Consider the following 23,125-nt stretch of genomic DNA (forward strand, 5'->3'; position numbering starts at 1 on the left):
GACTGCTGTTGCTGCTGCTGCTGCTATTACTACTACTGTTACTGCTGCTTCTACTATCACTACTCCTAAGAGTTTTAGTGTTAACTATCATTCTAGTATTGTTGCTATTAAGTCTCTATCAATATGCTCTTCATCAATAAATAGTAGTTAAAAAAACTTCTACATGTGCTTAATTAATATATACCTTAATATAGGTATCTATATATAAAGCTGGTACTTTTATGAAATATTTATTTAACAGTTCAACTCGCTCCCCCCGCCCCCACCCAAACTGGAATTTCTTCAAGTTTTCTTACTGTGTATGGTTAATGACAAAAACAGCTGCTGACAAAGTTGAACAGAACAAACTATTTTGAGAGTATGCTAGCAGTGGCTTTAGATTTTTTCTTTCTAAAGGCAACATATAAAATATATATATATATATATATATATATATATATATATATAATATATATGTATGTATGTATATATTCCAGAAATCACAATAATGGTTTGGATATACTAAATAAATTCAAATGATATCTGACAACAGGCACACTTAGGACACACAAAATTGTATTGAGTCGTCTTGTGGCCAGTGATTGAGTCTTGAGAGAAAAACTTGCCTAGTACCAAGGAAAGGGACAGGAAGCACCACGGTATCATATCTGAAGGGTGATACACAGGAGCCAACAGGACAGAAAACAGCACCCAATAGACATTCCTCAGGGCAGCCACCTCAAGAAGGACTTTACCCTCCAGCAGTTCTAGACTGGCACTATCCCCAGTGTTCACATGGCTGACTTGGTCCTCAGTGTTCCTCTTGGTGTCCTCTACCACATTGTTCAGTAGCTCTTTGGTTCCCCGATCAAAGGCTTCCCATGCAAATACTCCAATAAGTCCATTCCACACAATGTGTTTGGTCTGGGTTGGGGCTACAGTCCAAACTTATCTATCTAGCAGGGATGCCGGAGGCCAATGTGGCTTGGCCAGTCTTGGCATTCTCATCAAACAACCATTGTGATGAAATCAGCAACCAAAGTGATATTGATACCATTCTTCTCAGCCTTGGTTATTAGGTCTTTGATAATCTTAGCCCCCTCTTCATCAAAAAGAGAAGTTCCAATCTCCTTGTTGTTGAAGCACCTTGAGGAAGGTGAAATCCATCCTATCACCAATGATCATGTCATTGACTTTTCTAGCATATTGCTGATCAACTGGATTTCATCAGCAACTTTAGCTTTGCCCAAGATGGCCAAGAAGATCCTCTCTGTACTCTCCAAGGCCTTGGCAAAATAAGTCAGTTTCCTTTTTATGAGGAAACCACATGCCTTCTGGGGCAGATTCATTCTCACCATAGAACTGTGGGCACAGTGAACAATACCAAAAGCATCATTGACAGCATCAAAAGACATCCCCTAGCTCAGAGAGGGATGCTTAGAAGACTTCTATTTTATCTGGATCAGCTTTGATCTAGTTTCCAGAAGCATCCTTGCCTTTTTCCTCTTCTTCAACATGGAAGCAATTCTCCAGCAAAATGATAAAACCATTAGGTGAGGTAGCATAGGCTTTCTCCACTTCTGGACCCACACACTCCTTCAAGAACAAAACTTGCTCAACAAGAATTTGAGTTTTATAGCCATGGGTTCTAAGGAGAATTTATCAGATATGGGGTTGCCATCAGGTTGGCCTAAGTGGTCCATCAGAACAATAGACTTGGCTCCATTATCCAAGTAGTAATTGATGCTAGGAAGAGCATCCTTGATTCTTTGGTTGTTAGTTAACTCCTTGTTCTTCATGGGAACATTAAAATCTGCCCTTGAGTATCCTTGAGCCTTATGATGACCCCTTTCTCCTTCAGTTCCATCTTGTCCAAGGTCACTTTGCTGGAAAGAAATATGCTGGCAGTGAGGACATAATGAGGTGGCTGTGGCTGGAGTTTAGGTGCCTGAGCTAGGGACTGCTCTGAGCAGGTGTAAAAATGTTGTCCTTACAGGAAAATCCCACTAAACAGGAGCACAAGATCTCCTAGCTCAAACCTGGTCCTCTGGAAGAATGGGATAAAAGCTTATAAAGATAACAATGCTAAAGGAAGGAAACAAGCATTTAAATAGATACTATGTACTAGATAACTGTGCTAAGCACTTTGCAAATACTTTATTTGATCCTCACAACAATCCTAAGAGGAAGAAGTTATGACTATCCTGATTTTGCAACTGAGAAAGGGAAGCAGATATTAAGTGATTTGCTCAGAGTCATGTAGCTAATAAATGACTGAGGCCACATTTGAATTCAAGACTTAATGGTTTACACATTGTACCACTAGGTGCTTTACTTAAAATTCTTTAGTTATGATGTATTGTCTCTAGGTAAACTCCTTTGTTTAGTATTTAAAGCTCTCCAAAATATCCAATTTACTTATTTACCTTTCTGATCTCATTTCATATTATTTCCTTTCACACACTTACTCTCTCTCTCTTCTAGTCAAACTGACTTACTATTTCTTATTTTATCCCATTCTATCTTCTTCCAGCACACCTTAGCACAAGCTTGTTCCCATTCCCCCAATATTCTTTCTTGTCATCTCTTCTTCTTAAAATCTAGGATCAGCTAAATGCCCCCTCCTCCATGAGGATTTCTTGATGACAATGTATCGTGCTCTCCCCTTGCCCAAAATATTTTGTATTTACTATATATAGAATGTATACAAATGATGAGTATATGTATATATGCTTACTTCCCTAGAAGAATGAATTAGTTTACATATCTTCTCTAGATGAATGTAAACTCTTTGAGGTCAATAACTATCATTTTATTTTTTTGTGTCTATCATGACTAGCATGTGTTTGATGCATAGTAGGTGTTGGAGAAAATATTCTTATAGTTGAGTTGAACTTAATGGATGTGATATATTTATATAGGAGACCTAGAAAAAGGTACCTGAGGTAACATGAAGGTTGGAGCCCCATATGAATATTAAAAGAGGACCTGAATAAGAGTTGCATAGGTTGAGAAGATGTCACAAACTGCACCATTGGAGAGAGTATCCACATTGATGTCATGCCAAATTGATTAATTTATTGACATATATAACGTCTTGGTGTAATTATTGTGCTTGCCGATCTGGCTCTCCATGCTTCATTTTATATCATTTTGTGTGTATTTCTGTGCTTATTTGTAGCACACAGAAAACATATGCATGGTCATTGTTAGCAGGCTATATTAACAAAGCAAAAAGTGTGGGCAAGGTATTATAAAGTAGAAAGAGAAGATAAACTGGGTCACAGGACAAGAGCAAGAGATGGGAAACCATAGTACTCCATTTGTACTTTTCAGTATTGAGAGAAAACAATGAAGTGGCAAATTTGTATGAGGACCTGGACAAGAATCATTCAGGAAGGGGGGTTAAGAATGGATTATTATCTACATTGGTAAAGGGAACTTCAGAATCCATAAGATGTCAGAGCCATTTGAACATTTGAATACATTTACCATTCTTCATTGCATGATACTTTTTAAAAGAAAAATTACATTGATGTACCATATTTCTTCAAAATTTTGTCACTTAACTACAATTATAAATAATAATAGTATAGACAACTTTTAAATAACAGGGGTAGCTAGATGATACAGTGGATAAGATACTGAAGCTGGATCTTCCTGAGTTCAAATTTGGCCTTAAATACTAGTTGTGTGACCTTGTGCAAATCATTTAGCACTGTACAAGTGCCTCAGTTCTTCATATATAAAATGAACAGGAGAAGGAAATGACAAACCACTTCAGTATGTTTGCCAAGAAAATCCCAAATGGGATAATGAAGAATTGGCTATGACTGAACCATAAATAACTTTGAACAGTTCTTGTTTTCCTCTTTGAAAATGTTCTTAAGGTATATTCCCAATAGTGATACTATTTCCCCCTACAGAATATTGACAAAATAATAGAATGCTGAGACTTTCAAGATCAATTTTTTTTTATTTTTTTAGATGAAGAAATTAGGTCTTGACAAAATAATCAAATGATTTCTCTAAAACCACATGGTAGTTAGTTATAAGTTCAAAGTGACATAAGGCAGAGAAAGATTGTATTCCTGCTAGGAGATTCAGGTTCAAATATGGTCTCTGAGATTTTCTAGTTCTGAGTAAGTAATTTTAACTTTATGAACTTCAGTTTCTGAATCTGTGAAATGGAAAGAATAAGGTTTTCCTGCTTCATTGATTTTTATTGTTGTTGGAGAAATCATTTTATGTACTTTCAAGTCTTGTCTAAATGCATGCTGACAAAAATGATGAAAATAATGATGATAGTTTATCATCTAGGATAAAAACTCCCTGACTCTTAAAATAACTAAACAAATTTAATAAAATAATACTAAATAACTTTCCTAATATATTCTTCAGCAACATACTCAATTTTCTTCTTCTTGGGCCATTTTGAAAGAATTCTTATATTTTCTTTTCTTTTAAAATTTTTTGTTGAAATATCTTGTTTTTATATCAATTTCACTTTTGAATATGTGTCTCCTGCTAGTTCTTCACAGCAATTCATCTTTTGCAATAAAGCTTGAAAAAAAGGGGGAAAAAAAGTTCAGCAAGATTAAAACATCTACTTAATTTTATATCAGTTGAATAAATTTGTCCATGTTTTCTCTGTATTCCTTAGATTCAGATCAAGTTAACAAGCATTTATTAAGTGCTTACTGTATTTTAGACATTGTACTAACTGCTGAGGATATTTAAAAAGGTAAAAAACTGCTCACAAGGAGAGAAAGACAATGAGCTTAGTTTTGGATGTATTGAATATTAATCCATTATTCATTGTTCACTCTGATAATCTATTACATTTGTGTACAATTTGTTTAACCACTCCCCCAACCAATAGATAGTTATTTATTTCCATTTCCAATTGGATTATTTATGGATGCTAATAACTTACAATTCATTTAAGAACTTATTCATAGTTTACCATAGGGCAAAGTTCTAGTTGACTTGCCTTAGTTATAGTTCTTCTCTGACTTCACCAAGCTTGGAGTCTAGTTGAGGAGACCAGATTCAAAACTATTGCATCTTAGAATTCCTAGTTTCATTCAAAATTCAGGTCATATATGTATTTACATGTTTTTCTTGATTGCTTTAGGTCTAATAAATTGTATTTCTTTTTTTAAAATATATTTTGTATAAAATTATATGCATGCACATAGTCTCCATCAATAGAATATAATCTCTTTGAGACCAGGGGCTGTTTCATTTTTGTCTTTGCATTGCCAGCACCTCACACATTTCCTGACACCCAGTTGGCACTTAATACTTGCTTGTCAATTGATTGAAATGGCAATGCAAAAACAATATTCAATGTCCTTCTGAAAGGAGTTTTGATACTTCTGAAATGTATAAATCTCTTGTTCTCACTACTGAGAAAATGCTACTTAAAATGGACCTGGTTAAAAGTATATTATCAATTCAATCATTAAGACACAACATCTCAAAACCACACCTGCAAAAGTGCCAAGTCAAAGAGTTTGTATTTCTGCCCCATTAGGGCTGTTTTGGGAACAGTTGGATCTCCTCTATGGTCTATATTCTGTATCCTAATCCCAGAGCACCCTGTCCAATGCCAGGCTTCTTTGGATGTTCCACGGATATGAAATAAATGGAAATTTCACAGCTTAGGATGCCAGAATCTTGAAATCGATGTGTTTGTACAAACACCTATTTGGCCTACAGATGTAAAGTCAATATTCCCTTTTAGAGGTGAAACTCACAAACACATTTTTATTCTGTACCCAGTAAAAATATAAAGATGCAAAAACTTCGTTCAACTTTTTTCATTACCCAGACTGATAAGTACACATGAAGATTGTCCTCTCATAGCCTTGCTGAACCCCTATGGTTTTCTTCTTTTTCCCCATTGCTGAACCCTCAGAATTTGGCCTGACTTTTCCCTCTATTGGTTTTTTGCTATTGCTACCTCCCAGTCTATGTTCTTCTTCCCAGCTCTCCCTCAGGAAGTAATGCAGATTTCCATATTGTTCTTTGTGTTTCTGTTTTTGAGATCAGCATACAACTCTCCTTCAGACTTTTTATTGTTAACTACTCCAGGGAAATGCACAAAATGTTTAAGAGAAAAAACAATGATAGAATACCTAAAGTTGAATGGTTAAGGAAGTCTTAAAATGAATTTTGGTCTTTCTTTAGATTCAAGGAAGTCAAACTTAAATCTGTCTTCACTTTCACCTTCTTTAAGCCAAAACAGTGAGACTCCAATCTTATCTGAGTCATATACTGGGTTATAAATTTAGATTTAGTTAGCTAAAAGGGCACTTGAGGTCATCTAGTATAATATACACATTTTCCAGGGAAGTGTTTGAGGTGAGATTTGAACTTAGGTCTTCCTGACTCCAGACTGGGCATTCTATTAACTATGCCTCCTACCTGCCCACTGATTCATATAGAGTCCACTAAGATCCTCATAATTTTTTTCAGACAAAATGCTAACTATTTCTTCCCATTTTTAAAATTTATGATTATAAATCATATAAATCATATAAAATTATATGATTAATTTTGGAAGGCAGGTTAGAGGGCATCTAGTTTAATTCAGACATTTTACAGATGAGAATGAGGATTCATGGAGATAAAATTATCCAAGATCACATAGCTAGGCTGGAGTAGAACTCAGTCCTTCTTGATTATAGCCCAGTATACTATCAACTACACCACACTATTATAGAAAAAAATTATTTCTAATCCAAGTGTAAGATCTTAACATTTATCACTATTAAGTTTCATCTTATTAGATTTGGCCCAATGTTCTAGATTATCAAGACTATTTTAAATCCTGACAAATATTTGATAATATTTATAACATCCTTCATCTTTATAATATCTTATAGTTCAATTCAGTTGAAAACCATGTTTTAAATATTTGATATGTCCAAGGAAATGTGCAGCTATTATCTCGCTGAATCCTCATAATTTCCCTATGAGGCTGACAGGGTAACTGGTATTTCCAATTAACAATTAATAAGATGTCAATGCTCAGGGAGACACTCAAGACATTTCAAATCATCTTCTTAAAGTTTAGATCTGACTATTTCATCCTCCTCCCAACTCAGTGACTCCTTATTACCTCCAGAATTAAATGTAAAAACCCTCTGTTTAGCTTCTAAAGCCCTGTCTAATCTGTCTTCTTCCTATCTTTCCAAACTTTTTACACTTGACTCTCCTCTACTTTCTCTACTACTTCTTCTACTTCTCTAGTGATCTACCAGCTGTTACTCTGTATAGGGATTACTCTTTTTGTGTCATGGATTCCTTTGGCACTCTGGGGAGGTCAATAGACACCTTAAGAAAAAATATTTTTAAATGCATAAAATAAAATAAACAGATTACAAAGGAAACAAATTACACTGAAATGAAAGATGTGATTATTTTTCACCCAAATTCACAGACCCCTTGAACTCTATCCACATAGAACCCAAGGTTAAGAATTTCTACTCCATACTCCATATCCCAGCTCCATGTCTTTTCTTTCGCTATACTTCATACCTGGAATGATCTCCCTTCTCATCTCCACATCTTGACTTCCTGCAAGACTAAGTTCAAATCTTACTTATGTGAATGTAAGGCCTTTCCTAGTCCTACCAACTCCCAATGCCCTTACTCTGAAATAAAGTTACATTTATATTGTATATATCATGGACATACAGTTGTTTACATATTGTTTCTTCCTCCAGTGTGAGCTTCTTGAGTTCAGAGACTGCAGTGAATATTATAATATCTGGCATGTAGTAAATGCTTACTAAAAACTTGACTTTAGAGTGGAAGAATAAAATTTGGGATTAATATTCTTTCTATGATGACTCTTAGAATTGGTTTGGATACTAAGGAAGGGAAATATTAGGGTGCTGTCATAATAAGAACCAAGTAATTGTCCTTTAGTATTTTAATCAATAGTAGCTCCAGTGGCTAGTATGATAGCCTTTGGTGACAGAGATTAGTATGACCAGGTAGGTTATGGGAAGAAAAAATATACTCTGCCTTGGTTACACCACAGCTGAAGTATTGTGGTTAATTCTGGGTAGCATATTTTAGGCAAGACTCTTATTAGTTGGAGAGCATTCAGAGAGGGCATTTAGCTGAAGACCTTGAGTTTATGACATGAAAATCCCCTGAAGACCCAGACTTATTTAGCCTGGAAAAGAGAAGACTCAGAAAAAACATGAGAGTCTTCTTCAAGTACTAATTAGTCATTCAATAAGCATTTACCAAGCACTTGGATTTACACAGACAAATTAAAACAGTCACTGCTCTTAATGAGCTTAAAATATACAGCTAAACCTTCATATTGTAGCTTTTCCCATTACAAGTTTCAGTATATGGCAGGTTAGCATAAGAAATTAAATGGGAATTTTTTGGGAGTTTTGCAGAAGCCACAGATGACATACAAAGGCCAGTAGGCAACACAGAGCCTATAACTGAATATTTTAAACCCTCTACAAGAAAAAGAAAAAATGCAGTACAAAGGGAGGGCCAAAAAAATTTTATGCAGATATTTCAGCTAGTGGCTCTGAGCCCCTAATACCTTTGATGTGGAAGGGGTAATTATTTAGAAAAATTTGAAGGCTAGTAATGTAAAAGAATACGAGTAGGCTTGCTATGGCATCAGAACAAGAAGAAACACATAGAAGAATCAGAAGCTCATTTAGATTTGATACAATAACAAACTTCCTAATAATCAGAGTTATTCAGAAGTGGAATGGGGTGGCTTGGTAGGTAGTATGTTCTTCTCACTGGAATTCTCCCATTAGAGAATGAATAATGAATTCCTTGACCAGGATACTACAGAGAAAGTCCCTATTCAGGTATGAGTGGGAATCTGTCGATTGTAACGACAATTTTGGTCTCAAGTGCCAGTGTCTTTTTCCTTTTGGTATTTGCCGCTTCTCTCTCCATGGGAGCTTGGTGGACACACTCCTAACATAGGGCAGGCTGGGTTATTGCATTTCTTAGAATATCATAGGACAGATTATGATTAATACTTGGCAAAACTCAGACTGGGAAATGTGAAACACGTGGCTGATTTGGGGCTCCATTCACATGTTTCTAATCAACCAACCAGATTTCACTTGAATCTTTTATGGCTTCTCTGAAAATTTGTAATGAAATTGGAAGCAAAACATAGCCTGGACCAATTTGTGGTTGTTATAATAACTACTCCTCTCCCCCTTCCTGGCCCCTTCCACCACTTAGGGAAAATTATTTATTATAGCAGTGAAATTTCTTAGTCATACTTTCCAGGGGGGAAATCACGATTTTTAAAAATGTCATATGGATAAACATTATGTTACATTGAAGCAACATGGCTCCATGAGATTTGTATAGACCTTCACAAAGCATACACAATGTTAAGTTGGGGATTTAATAGCTAAACTGCACTGCTCTCAGCTCTCATGCTAAGCTTTCCAACCGTTAGATATTCCATATGACAACCATCTGTCCTGGATTGTTTTGGCATCTACCTGGCTGAATCACCATGCTCTGCTTAGGAAGCACACTGGACAGGAAACTAGAAACATCTAAGAATTATTCCCAATTTTGTTGCTAGCTAGCTATGTGACTTTGGTAATTTGCTCCTTTGCTAGGACTCAGTTTCCTTTTCTAGAAAACAAGGGCTTTGTACTAAATGATCCCCTACAGCTCTTTTCAGCTCTAAAATTCTATGATTTTAATTTTTTCGGATCCCTTTGACCCTATGGTAATACTTTATGCCAGACTAGCAGAGACTGGACAAATATCATATTTGCTGTTACAGCAGTAGTGTCCTGAGCTGGCTCAAGTTGGCTTATGAGAATTGATTGTTAAATTTTCACTGTTAGCATTTACAACTTGGAAAATAACAAATGCTACAAACCAAGATGATTTATTATTTTGTTGATTGTCTAGATTTAGAAAAATGATAGAGGAAATGTTAATAATGAAGATTAAGTTTAAAAGTGCATCGTTAGTACGTTTTATTTTTTCCCAGAGAGCTGGTTGCTAAATATTAGCAGTACATCCCTGAATTGCACCTTAAGGACCATGTCACCTTTCCATCCAACTTGCAACTGAAATCTTCCACTTGTGTAGTCTTCCCTAGAAAAATGAGTCCTCCTTTAGAACCCATTTTCTTCAGCTGTGGCTAGAGAAACAATATAGGGTCTCATAACTGAAGATGGGGGACATGAAATTATGATTTATTATCAGTAACTGTTTGACTTGTATACTTGTTTGATATACCTGTATACTCGGGGACATATAAAAATTTCTCAGGCAAAATGGGGTTGTGAGTAAAAAAAGTTTAAGAAGTCCTGATCTAGAGCAGGGATAATCTTGTATCTCCAGTTATTAGCTTTGCATACTTAATAAACACTTTAATTCTTAATTCATTCCATTTTCTCATTATTCATCTTCTTAATAGTATTTTTTCCACATATATAGTTTTCAACATTAATTTTTTTTAAGGTTTTGAGCTCCAAATTTTTCTTTCTACTTCCCTTTTCCCCCTTTCCTTAAGACAACAAGCAATTTGATGTAGTTTATACATGTACAATCATGTTAAACGTATTTCCACTGTAGTCACGTTGTAAAATAAGACTCAGGACAAAAGGGAAAAAACCACAAGAAAGAAAAGAATTAAAATAGCATGCTTCAATTTGTATTCAAACTCCATAGTTCTTTCTCTGGATATGGATATTTTCTGTGATGAGCCCTTTGTAATTGTCTCAGATGATTGCCTTGCTGAAAATAGCTAAGCCTATCATAGTTGATGATCACACAATGTTGCTGTTACTGTGCACAATGTTCTTCTGATTCTGTTCACTTCACTCAACATTAGTTCATGTTAAGTCTTTCCACATTTTTTCTGAAATCCACCTGTTCATATCATTCATGTCCTTCAGCTAAAATTTTTATAAGTTCTAATTCTGGAAGGTTTGAGAATCATTGAGACAAAAATTGAAAACAAAGAAGAAAGTATTATTCTCTCCTGATTTAGATAACTAATATTGATAAGAGTACTTAAATATTTACAAGTGCTTTTCATATTTTTTCATTTAATCTTATTTAATCCTCATATCATTAGTAGTATTTCATCATTTCCATTTTCATCATCATCATAAGTTGCATTTATATGGTACTTTATAGTTTGTAAGCTTTATAGTGAATTTATTTGATCCTCAGGTGTTATTATTTATACAGATGAATAAACTGAGGCAGACAGAGGATAAGTGACTTGCCCAGCTAGTGAGTGTCCATAACAGGATTTCAGATCTTCCTGACTGCAGGTCCAGTGCTCTTTATACCACCTAGCTGCCTTATATTTCAGAGATGAAGAAAATGAGACGAGAGTTGTTAAATGACTTATCCATGATCACAAGCTAGTAATTAAAGAGATATGATTTGAATTCAATCTCTTTTGAATCTGAATCTAATTTGCTATCCACTATACCACAAATGAGTCTAAATGCAATGTATAACAACATAGTACCCTCTATACAGGTGTGGGCATTCAATTCAAGGAAAAATATATGGGACAGAAAGTGATGTAGAGAGAAATGATCAAGAAGATATTGGAAAGACTTGTTTTTTTCAATTAGAAATGCAGAGAGGGAGATAGAAATAAAGATAGAGTCAGAGAGACAGAGAAAGTCAAAGACAGAGTATTTTAAACTTTTTATTGTGATCCAAGCACTGTGTTAAGAATTAGCTATACAAATTCAAGAAAAAAAATTAAAAATCAAAGAAAAAAAGTCCCTATTTTGGGGAACTTACATTCTAGTACAAAAAGGGGAGTTGTAAAGAGGAGATGGGATATAGTGGGGTACAGTTTAATGTAGTAGTAATGACCAGGAAGCAAAATGGTGACTGGGATCTTGACAAGATAAGCTAAGAAATTTGCCAATTAGAACTTAGCATGTTTTTTCCAGGACTGGAGTCCCAGATTCTAATGGAAGATCTGAATTTAAATACTGAATTTGCTACTCATTATCTGAATTGATTTGGACAAGTTTTTTAATCATTCTGGGCTCTAATTTCTTCATCTGTAAAATGAGCGACTTGGCCACAATGACCTCTAATATGAAGTCTCAAGTCTTGATTCTATTCCTTCTTACCTTTGTGACCATTAGCAAGTCACTCTTTTAAAAGTAGTGGTTTTTAATTTTTTTTTGCATGTCTTGGAAGCCTGTGGACCCTTCCTTAGAACAATGTTTTTAACATATAAAATAAAATATACAGATTAGCAAAGAACATCAATTGTCTTGAAAATTATTTATTAAAGTAGTTATAACACAAATTCATAGGCTGCAGTTTAAGAACCCTTTTATCTTGTAGGGACCTCAGCTTCCTTACCTGTAGAATGAGAAGTTATAAGCCATCTGTAAAAGCAATATGTCCTGTGAGCTTGGGATCACAGTGGGTTACTACGGGAAACATAAAGGAGTATGTCTGAAAGTTTTGAGTATTTTGTAAAGGAAAACCACAATGCTTTCTTGATAAGCTTTCTTGGCTAGTCAGTGCTAGACTGCTGAGTTGATTTAGTGTGGTGATTCTAATCTTCTTAAACTGGATTCTTAAACTCAGATTCTAGAGGATAGATATCATCAAACCCTATCTCTGTCTAAGTTGAATGATTTAGTAGCAGCTTTAGCTTAGCTGTGTGATAAACCAAGAGGGAACCAACTTAGAAAGAATGTCACACTAACGGGTTTCTCTGCTCCATACCTATGTTAATGGATGGTCTGGATCAAATTCAGTCCAGCAGATACTGGCCTCTAAAGAGAGGACTTAGACTTTATTTTTTCACATTCTTTGGCTTCTTAAGCTCCCGCTCCTGTACCTAAAAATTTGCTTATTAAAGGTATTAACTCATGTCTAGGGTCTCTCCTAAGAGGGGAATACAAAAGTATTTAATATACAATGTGAATCAGGTATGGGACAGGTATTTTTTACACATAATAGACATGTTTAACATAAAACACGAAGGTTCATTGACAGAAAGATTTATGGATTTTAATAGTTTAATTTAAATCTACTATTATGCTTTCCTGTCAGAAGATAAGGCCATTTGTAGGACTCTGTCCTGTCCAAACAACTTCTAGTCCATTTCTTTTGATGATGAGGACTAAGGTTGTTGTCATTTTTTCCAATGTAGAAACTTTCTTTCAGGCACAAAGCAGCTCCAAATGTTGAACCCAAATCTTCTACAATATAAGGCTATCTTAAGCCCAGACACATCCATCTTAAAGTCAGTTAGACAGTGAGCAATTAGATTTTTAAAGGGCCTACTTCATATACTGTGAAAATCACTGATAATATAAAGGGAAAAAAATTCTGCTCTCAAGAAGCTCAGAATATTAAAAAAAAGATAGTATGCAATATAACACATATATTATATGTAAGTAATATCAGTCAATCTATCTATCTGTCTTCTGTCTATCTATCTATACAGGAGATAACTAACAGAGGGAAGACACTAACATTAGGGACATCAGGAAAGCTTTCCTAGATTTGAATGAAGTCAAGGAATACAAGGGGTAAAGATGATGGAGAAAAATTGCAAGCATTAAGGACTATCAGAGAAAATGCCTGGAGATAGAATGTCTTATCTGAAGAATAGGAGGGAGATCAGAGTATGTGAGGATAAATAAAATGTAAGATTAGAAAGGGGGCAGTTATGAAGATTTTTGAACTTGAAACAGAGGATCTTATATTTGATCCTGGAGGTTATAGGAAGTCACTGGTGTTTATTGAATTGAAGAGTGAGATGATTAGACCTGTCCTTCAGGAAGATTAATTTGATATTTGAGCAAAAGATTGACTGAAGTTGGGGAAAGACTTGTGGCAGGAAGATCAACCAGAAGGTTATTGCCATAGAATAGGCAGTAGACGATGGAGGCCTGGAACAGAGTGGAGAAGGAGACATATGCATGAGATGCCATGAAAGCTAAAATCAATAGGACTTGGCAATAGGTTGAATATGAGGGAGTGGAAAAAAATAAGGAATCAAGACTGAAACCTAGGTTGTGAGCCTGGGATCTTAGAAAGTGTAGTGTCCTTGATTGTAATAGGAAATTAGAAATAGGGAAAGCTAATGAACTCACTTTGCTATTCAACCATCTACTCAGGAAAGTGAATTCAAAATAGAAAAAGTAGTCAGGAGCCCATGTACAAACTCAATTAATTGAGTTCCTCAATTCAGACTGTCAGATGAGAAGTCATTAGGACTTCTCCCAATTCTCCAGCACTTCATCAAATGAAACAGAAAGCTACTTGCTATAATGGAGTATCAAAAGAAGAGAGTTCCAGATCACTCCTTTAAAGGTCAACCAAGTCATTGACTCTTGCTGTTCAGAGATAATTGTCCATCTTAAAGTATAGGAGTCCTTATGCTGACTCATACATGGACAGAAGCCACCACTTTGTCATCTTCAAAGTACCAAGCAATGAAGATTAGTGAAATGGGCAGATGAGAACAATTTGTTCCTATGGCCATGAAGGCAGCTAAAGCAGGTGAGGTAAAACATTAGAGCTTAGTCAGGCATCAAAAACCCCAAGTTAATCCACTCCATCCTGGACCATTGCCAGTCATCTTGACTTTTGTCCTGCTACTGAACTTTCATAATTCAAGAAGAGAGAGGCTGATGACTTTGTGTGAAAATGCCTTTCTTAAATTAAGTTCTTGCAAAAGTCAAGACAATACCCCAAGATATTAAAAATTATGAACAACAAGCACTGAACTAGTGTATATGATTGGTTGGCATCAGGAAGGGCAACTTTACACATTCCCTGTTCAGCCTCTTATTACACTTGTAAGGTTTTCTGCTTTCCCTCCTGGAAGCATTTCCATCAACTGTAAGAGCCAAAAATGCCCATCTCTTTCTCCAAATAAGCACTTTATTTTTTCAACCTTGTACAGCATCACTCAGTTCAATTAATACAAACCTCTGGTCTTACTAGCTTGCATGAGTTGCATAAATTACTTGTGAGGAGAGGTAGAAGTTGAATGTTTGTATGTGCTGTAATCAGCTCCAAAATGTTGATAATTATTAAAGTTTAATATCTTAGAAAGCAGCAAATGCTACAAATTGGGGCTTAATTTGTAGTTTTGTTGGTTGAAAGTGATGAAGAATATATTAATGAAGATTAGACTTAAAACTATGTTCTATGTTTTCAGAGAGTATGCTATTAAACTTTTATCTGGAATTTGTCAAACTTTTTGAAAGTGGTTTTTTTTTTTGATTGAATGATTGATTTTATGTTCCTCTAATGTCTGCATTTGATCATGTCTCTATTCCTCAAAAACTCTTCAGTGACCTTAGAGATAAAAGCAAACAAACTCTGAAGCCTGACATTAAAGCCCTGTATAGTTTGGCTCCAATTTACTTTTCCATCTTTATTTCACATTATTCTCCCTCATAAATTCTATTTTCCAGCCAAACTATACTTCTAGCTATTACTTGAACTTAACATTGCTGTCTTCTGTCTTCTGCTTCAGTGAATTTGCACAACCTGTACTTTGCCTGAAATTACTCTTTTCATCTTCACAGAATAAACTTTCAAAAACTTTGTCTTCTTTCAAGGTTCAGTTCAGGAGTCACTTCTGATATGAATCTTTCCCCTAAGGCTTTGCCCAGCTGAATTGGGTTGCCCTCTGCCCCCACCCCTTAGATTTTTCCTAGATTGTCTCCCCCCCTTTCTGGACCTTTCTTTTAGCAATAGCAACAGTTACCATTCACATAGTATTTTAAAATTTGTAAAATACTATATAGATATAGGGTATCTCCAAAGTTTAATTCACTTTAAGTTGCCTTAAGTGTAAGCCACTGAAGGTCAAAATTGTACAAAGACTTTTGGGACACCCTGCATATCTTATTCAAGTCTTGCAATGATTTTTTTAAATAGCATTTTATTTTTCAGATACATGCAAAGATAGTTTTCAACATTCATTCTGCAAAATCTTGTGTTCCAAATTTTTCTCCTTCTCTCCCTTTCTTCCCCCTCCCATGCAAAATAAGTTAAACATGTACACTTCTTCTAAACATTTCCACATTTATCATGTTACACAAGAAAAATAAGAGCAAAAAAGGGGGAAAATGAGAATGAAAAAAAAAAAGCCAAGCAAGCAAACAACAAAAAAGTGAAAATATTATGCTTTGATCCACATTCAGTCCCCACAGTCCTCTCTCTCGATGCAGATGACTCTCTTCATCACAAATCTATTGGAATTGGCCTGAATCAACTAATTGTTGAAAAAAGCCAGATTCATCACAACTGATCGTCACATAATCTTGTTGTTACTGTTTACAATCTTCTCTTAGTTCTACTTACTTCACTTAGCAACATTTCATGTAAGTCTCTCCAGGTCTTTCTGAAATCAGGCTGCTCATCATTTCTTATAGAACAATAATATTCCAGTGCATTAATATACCATAACTTATTTAACTATTCCTTGATTGATGGGCATCCACTCAGTTTCCAATTCTTTGACACTACAAAAAAGAGCTGCTAAAGGCATATTTGCACACATAGGTGCTTTTTTATTATTTCTTTGGGATACAGACCTAGGGGAGACACTGCTGGATCAAAGAATATGCACAGTTTGATAATTCTCTGGGTATAATTCCAAATTTCTCTCCAGAATGGTTGGATCAGTTCACAACTCCACCAACAGTGTATTACTGTCCCAGTTTTCCCATATCCCCTCCAAAATTTATCATCATCTTAGTCAATCTGAGAAATGTAAAGTGGTAGCTCAAAGTCATCTTAATTTGCATTTTTCTAATCAATATTGGTTTAGAGCATTTTTTCATATAACTAAAAAAGACTTTAATTTCTTCATCTGGAAATTGTCTACCCATGTCCTTTGACCATTTATCATTTGAGTAATGATTTATATTCTTATAAATTTGAATCAATTCTATATATATTTTAGAAATGAAACCTTTATGAGAAACTCTGGGTGTAAATTCCCCTCCCCCCCAGTTTTCTGCTTCCCTTCTAATCTTGGCTTCATTGGTTTCGTTTGTACAAAACGTTTTCATTTAATATAATCAAAATCATCCATTTTGTATTTCATTTGGCATTTTCTCTAATTCTTATTTGGCTATAAATTGCTTTCTTCTCTCCAGATCTGAGAGATAAGTCTATCTTGTTCTACTAATTTGCTTATAGTATCATCTTTTATCTAAATCATGAACCCATTTTGACCTTATCTTAGTATAGGGAATTAGATGTGAGTCAATGCCTAGTTTCTGGTATACTATTTTTCAATTTTCCCAGAAATTTTTATCAAATAGTGAATTTTTAATACTAGAAGCTAGAGTCTTTGAGTTTATCAAACAGTAGATTATTATAATCATTTTCTATTGTGTCTTGTGAACCTAACATATTCCACTGATCCACCTCTCTTATTTCTTAACCAGTACCAATAATATCAGTACTGGCTTTATAATATAGTTTTAGATCAGGTACAGCTAAGCCACTTTCAATTGCATTTTTCATTAATTCTCTTAAAATTCTTTGCCTTTTGTTCTTGCAGATGAATTTTGTTGTTACTTTTTCTAACTCTATAAGATAATTTCTTGGCAGTTTGATTGATATGGCACTGAATAGATTAATCTAGGTAGAAAAATCCTTTTTCTTATATTAGCTTGGCCTACATATGAGTATTTGATGTTCTTCCAATTGTTTAGATCTAACTTTAGTTATGTGAAAAATGTTTTCTAATTGTGTTCATGTAGTTCCTGGCTTTGTTTTAGCATATAGACTCCAAAATATTTTATAATATCTACAATTATTGTAAATGGGATTTCTCTTTTTGGGAAAGATAAAGGAAGGAAGAAAAAAGAGAGAAAAAAAGGAAAGAAAAAAGGAAGGAAGAAAGAAAAGTAGGAAGGAAGGAAAGAGGTAAGGAGGAAGGGAATAGAGAGGGAGGAGGGAGGACAAGTAAAGGATGGAGGAGGAAGGGAAGGGGAAGGAAAGAAAAAAAGGAAGACGAAGGAAGGAAAGAAGAAAGGAAGGAAGGAGGGAAGAAAGGAGGAACAAACTAGAATTGAGTGGAAGCTAGGCTCAAAGAGTAGTTAATATGGCCAAAGGTACATTAAATTGAAAAAAGATGGAAGGATTTTATTGGAAAAGATGCTCAATATGAGTCAATAGTGTGATATGGCAGACAAAAAAGAAAACAAAATCTTATACTACATTGAGAGATATAGATGCCAGGGAAAAGGAGGTGATGGCTCAGTTGTCTACTACCTCTGGAATGTGGGGTTCAGTTCTGGCTGCCACATTCTATCAAAGTATGTTGTTAATCTGGAAAGTACTCAAAGAAGGGTAGTGAGTATGGGGAAAGGCTTGGATTCATGCCATGGGGATCATTTGAAGAAGCTAGATATTTTTAGCCTAGAGAAGATAAGCATGGAAGTGGGGAGGAGGGACCTGATAACCATCTCCAAATATTTGAAAGGTTATCTATCATAAGGATGACTGAGAGGAAGAACTAGGAACAATGGGTGAAATTTGCAAAAAAACAAATTTCACCTTGAAGTAAGGATAAAGCTTCAGGCTTATCCTGGAATTCCTTCCCTCCTCATTTTCACCTTTTAGGTCCTATCTAAATTTCTACCTTGAATAGGAAGGCTTTTTCAATCCCTTTTCATTTGAGTACTACCCCTCTGATTATCTCCAGTTTATCCCATAGATAGAATATCTTATTTGTACATATTGTTTGAATATCATCTCTCCCATTAGATTGCAAACTCCTTGAGGGCAGGGATTTTGCCTTTCTTTGTATTTCCATCTCTTGGAATAGTGCTTGGCATTTGATAGGAGCTTAATCTGTGTTTATTGATTGATGACTATTGAAGCTATGAGTGTAATGAAAGGAAATTTGCTCCCCCTCATTTGGGACTTTTCAGCAAAGGCTAGATCAGAAAGTAGTGATCCAGTCTTTCTGAAAGGTCCCATAGAGGGGGAATTTATTATCTTTTATTATACTTTTATTTTATTTTTATGTTTTATACATTTTACATTTTATTCATATTATACATTTATTTCTATTATTTTTCAGGAATGAATTACTCTAGCTGATTGCTGAGGTCTCTTACTCTGAAGTTTTGTGATTTTTTAATTGCCTTTACAATAAAGTTAACAGAGCTGCAGCCATTGCTTGAAAAACCTCCATTTTGTTTCCCTCTTTTCTTTAGTTTCTTTCATCAACAAAATAATAATTCAAACATTTGTTTTTATCTGATTTATTAAGCAGTTAATTTCGTAACTTTCTCCCAACAATTCAGTTAAATAAGTATTAAGGGTATTATTACATGGATGAAAAAACAAAAGCTCATAGAGTTTAAGCTGACTATGCTTATATAACTAGCAAGTATTAGAGATGGGATTGAAATCCAGAGTTTGTGGGGAATGAGGATTATATGCAAAACCTATGTTCTTTCTACTATGTCAAATGGAGGGGTTAGAACAAGAATCCCCAGGCCTCTTTCAGCATTAATAATCTCAGATGCTATGAAATGTCTTTATTTTGAGGTAGCCAAGGAGAAGGGTATTTTGAATGCGCTTAACATTTCAGCAAATAATGAATTTTCCTAGCGTTTGAATACTGTTGTAGAGGGTAGAGAAATCAAAGATGGAGATCAAAGAGTCCCCAGTCAATCTGATGAGTTTCTCTAGTCAACCTGATGAAATTAAAGAGTTTGGTTTTTTATTTGGAAGCATCCATGGAGCTGCCTAGACATGGCTACTGAATTCCTGAAAATGGAGACACATCCAAGATGATTTGCTGAATGATGTCCAGAAAATGGATTCTTGTCATAAGAGTTACTCCTTCCATGTTCTATAGAGCTTATAGATTACTCTCTGAATTTCTTTAGGAATCTCTCTTCATCTTTTCTTTTGTCCCTTTCTCTGTAGCATAGCAATGCAGAGGTTTGGATGAATGGAAGGGGATTCTTCCCCTCTAGTACCAAAACAATAATAGTGGTTTGTGGAAGAGGCACTTGGTTTGCTTCAAGTGTTTACTAAAGAGCCTATAAGACCTCAAATTTCTGGCTTCAGTCTTTCTGTCTCCTTTTCAGAGAAGACCAGGAATTGAAGACTGATAAAAATAAATTTCTCAATCTAAGATATGGCAAGAGCCCGAAGAATGAGAGTTTCTATAAAATCAAAGGATAGAAGTGTACACACTTCATCCAAGTTTGAGGGTTTAGCATTGGAACAAAGAGCATCAATTTAGAGAATAAAACTAGGGAGTTATTCTACTAATACAGATCTTATGGGAATACATTGCTTTTTGTCAATACCTCTAAACCACAATGTAGTATTGCTACCCTAATAGCTAACATTTATATAGTGCCTACTATGTGGTAGACACTGTATTAAATGGTTTACAATGATTATCTCATTTGATTTTCACAATAACCATGGAAGGTAGATCCTATTTTCCCTCCATTTTACAGTTGAGGAAACTGAGGCAAATAGCTAAATTGACTTGCTCAATTACACAGCTAGTAAATGTCTGAGGTCAGATTTGAATTTAGGTTTTCCTGATCCCAGGTCCAACACTCTGTCTGACTATACATTGTTTTATCTTACTGCCTAGGGAAATTTTATAAAACCCTCTGGGAAAAGACAAACTCACCAGAATGTCAAAGCATTATCTGCCAAATTTGTTCCCTTTGGGGTAAAGGTGGAGTAGGGGGAAGAATGATGAATTGAATGCTTCATGTTTCTGCAACTCTTTATGGTCTTTTTTTACTTCTTTGCATCATATTAATTTTCTATGAGGTAAAATAAAGGCTGTTCTGTATTCGAGATACACTTGCTACCTTGAGTACTTGTACAGGAACAGGAAATGATTTGATCAACAGTAGGAAAAATCAGACATGAGTTATGTCTGGCATGAATTTACCTTGAATGTAAAAGATTTTTCTGGAGCAACTCCAGGTAGAGAAAATGAACATAATGAGAAACTGACCTTTTTAGGGGCTAGGAACTCACAATATAATCCCAACCATGAGAGCCTAATGTCATAGTAGGGATCCCTTGGCCACAGTTTATACTGTTAAAAAGGTTTTGACTAATTTAAGGAATACTTGAGAAAATTATCAGTGGATTAAATGTTAATAGAACTAGTCAATGTTTGACAGAGAGAAAAAATGGTAATAATCATTAGCTTTGTTAAAATAAGAATCATAGACTACTGTAGGAGTATCTTATTCCTCAGAAAGAACATTATTTACTTATTAAATTCGTTGGATGGATCCTTAAGCCTCTGAGCACATTGAAAAATAAGTAGTCCTATAATTTTGGAAGAAGATCTATTGCTGGTTATCCATAATTAGAAACAGAAAAAATATTAATTCAAACACATACATAACAGAATCCCTATTGAATTGCAGAATTCCAATGTGGGGTGTTTTCCAGAAAAGACTCTTTTTAAAAAAGGCAGAATTTCTATTAGTTAGTTTACATTCTTCAAAAATCCTGAGATCAAGTTTAGAAAGACAAAGGGACATGTACTTTTGACATTAGATCAAGGGTAAACTGGTTTAAGGGAAAGATCAGAGCACTGAATTTGGAAAGATGAAGGATTAGACTTAAAATAAGTTATTTAAGTGCTCCGAATCTTACTTTCCTGATTTACAAAATAGGGCATAACGGCAATTATTCCCCCTGTGCATGAAGTAGCTATGGGGCTGAAATGAGATCATATAGCTGAAAATTATATTAAATTGTAATGACTTGCAATCACATCCAGAGAGAGAACTGTGGAGACTGAATATGGATCAAAACATAGTATTTTCACCTTTTGGTTTCTTTCTTTCTTTGTTTGTTTTCTTTTTTTGTTTCTTTTCTTTTGGTCTGATTTTTCTGGTACATGACAAATATGGAAATGTTTTTAAAAATTGTATTATTTAACCTATATCAGATTGCTTGCTGTCTTTGGGGTAGAGCTAAGGGAGGAAGGGAGAAAAAGTTAGAACACAAAGTTTTGCAAAAATGAATTTTGAAACTATCTTTTAACGTATTTGGAAAAACAAAATACTACTGAAAAATTGTATTGGCTTAAAGCTGCACTAAGACTTTTGGGACATCCTTTATAAGTACATTTAATGAGGAGGGAAAGGAGGATGACCAATTGGAGGAGAAAATAATATTTATATGTTAAGGCATAACAAGAAAAGAAGAAAAAAAAAGATTAAGAAGAAGTAGGGAGAGTAGAAAGGAGGAAAGAAAATTGTTCTTCTATTCATTCCATGAATGTCCAACATTCATTACCCCATTTTAGTTTTTATTGTCAAAGATATTGGAATAGTTTGCCATTTCCTTCTCCAGTTCATTTTACAAATGAGTTAATGAGGTAAACAAGGTTAAGTGACTTATCCAGGGTAACATAGCTAGGAAATATCTGAGGCGGGATTTGAACTAAAGAAGATAGAAGATTTTCCTAACTCCAGGCCTGGTACTCTATTCACTATACTGTATAGTTAATGATTTCCATCGTCAAAATCAGCCAGAATTCTGTTACTGATAGGAGAACCAAAGAGAATTTTGTGGAGAGCTGGCTGACTTCTGTAATTTCAGTTTCAAAAGGATGCCTCTTGAACACCCTGGGTTTATCTAAAAAAGATGTTATGGAGCTTGTACCCATAAATTTAACTAAATCCATCTTAAATGTATTTAATACTTAAGTCTGTACACAGAACAGTAACTAATAAAAATGAATGAAATGCTGGGGTGCTGACATTTTAGGGATATGTATCCTCCCTCAGGAGGGGCTGGATTGCTATTCCAGAACCTTACATCACACTAGTCCACTTACTGGTCTGTATTGTTCTATATAACTGCCCACAGGCCACCAACTCCCTGGGGACCATCATCATGGTAACTCTTTCCCAGGGCCAGCTTTTCACTTTCCCCCAACTTCTGTAAGAACTAGGGACTCTTGGTCATACTATCAAACTATGCTGATGTCATGCCATACTCCCCTCACATCTCAACAAGTTATGTTTCCATCAGAACTTGTGGACCACCTCTGCAAAGCAAATGTTGGAAGAACTGGGTAACGAAAGAAAGGAAAAGATGTAGCTGT

The 23,125-nt window shown here is 35.0% G+C and overlaps 1 pseudogene; it reads right to left on the bottom strand.

Annotated features, from left to right (window-relative positions):
* Positions 1-501: 501 nt before the first annotated feature.
* LOC141549319 (phosphoglycerate kinase 1-like) lies at positions 502-22,916 on the bottom strand (annotated as a pseudogene).
* Positions 22,917-23,125: the final 209 nt, after the last annotated feature.

This window comes from Sminthopsis crassicaudata, chromosome 1 (assembly GCF_048593235.1).
Source record: "Sminthopsis crassicaudata isolate SCR6 chromosome 1, ASM4859323v1, whole genome shotgun sequence".
Taxonomy (NCBI): Eukaryota; Metazoa; Chordata; class Mammalia; order Dasyuromorphia; family Dasyuridae; genus Sminthopsis; species Sminthopsis crassicaudata.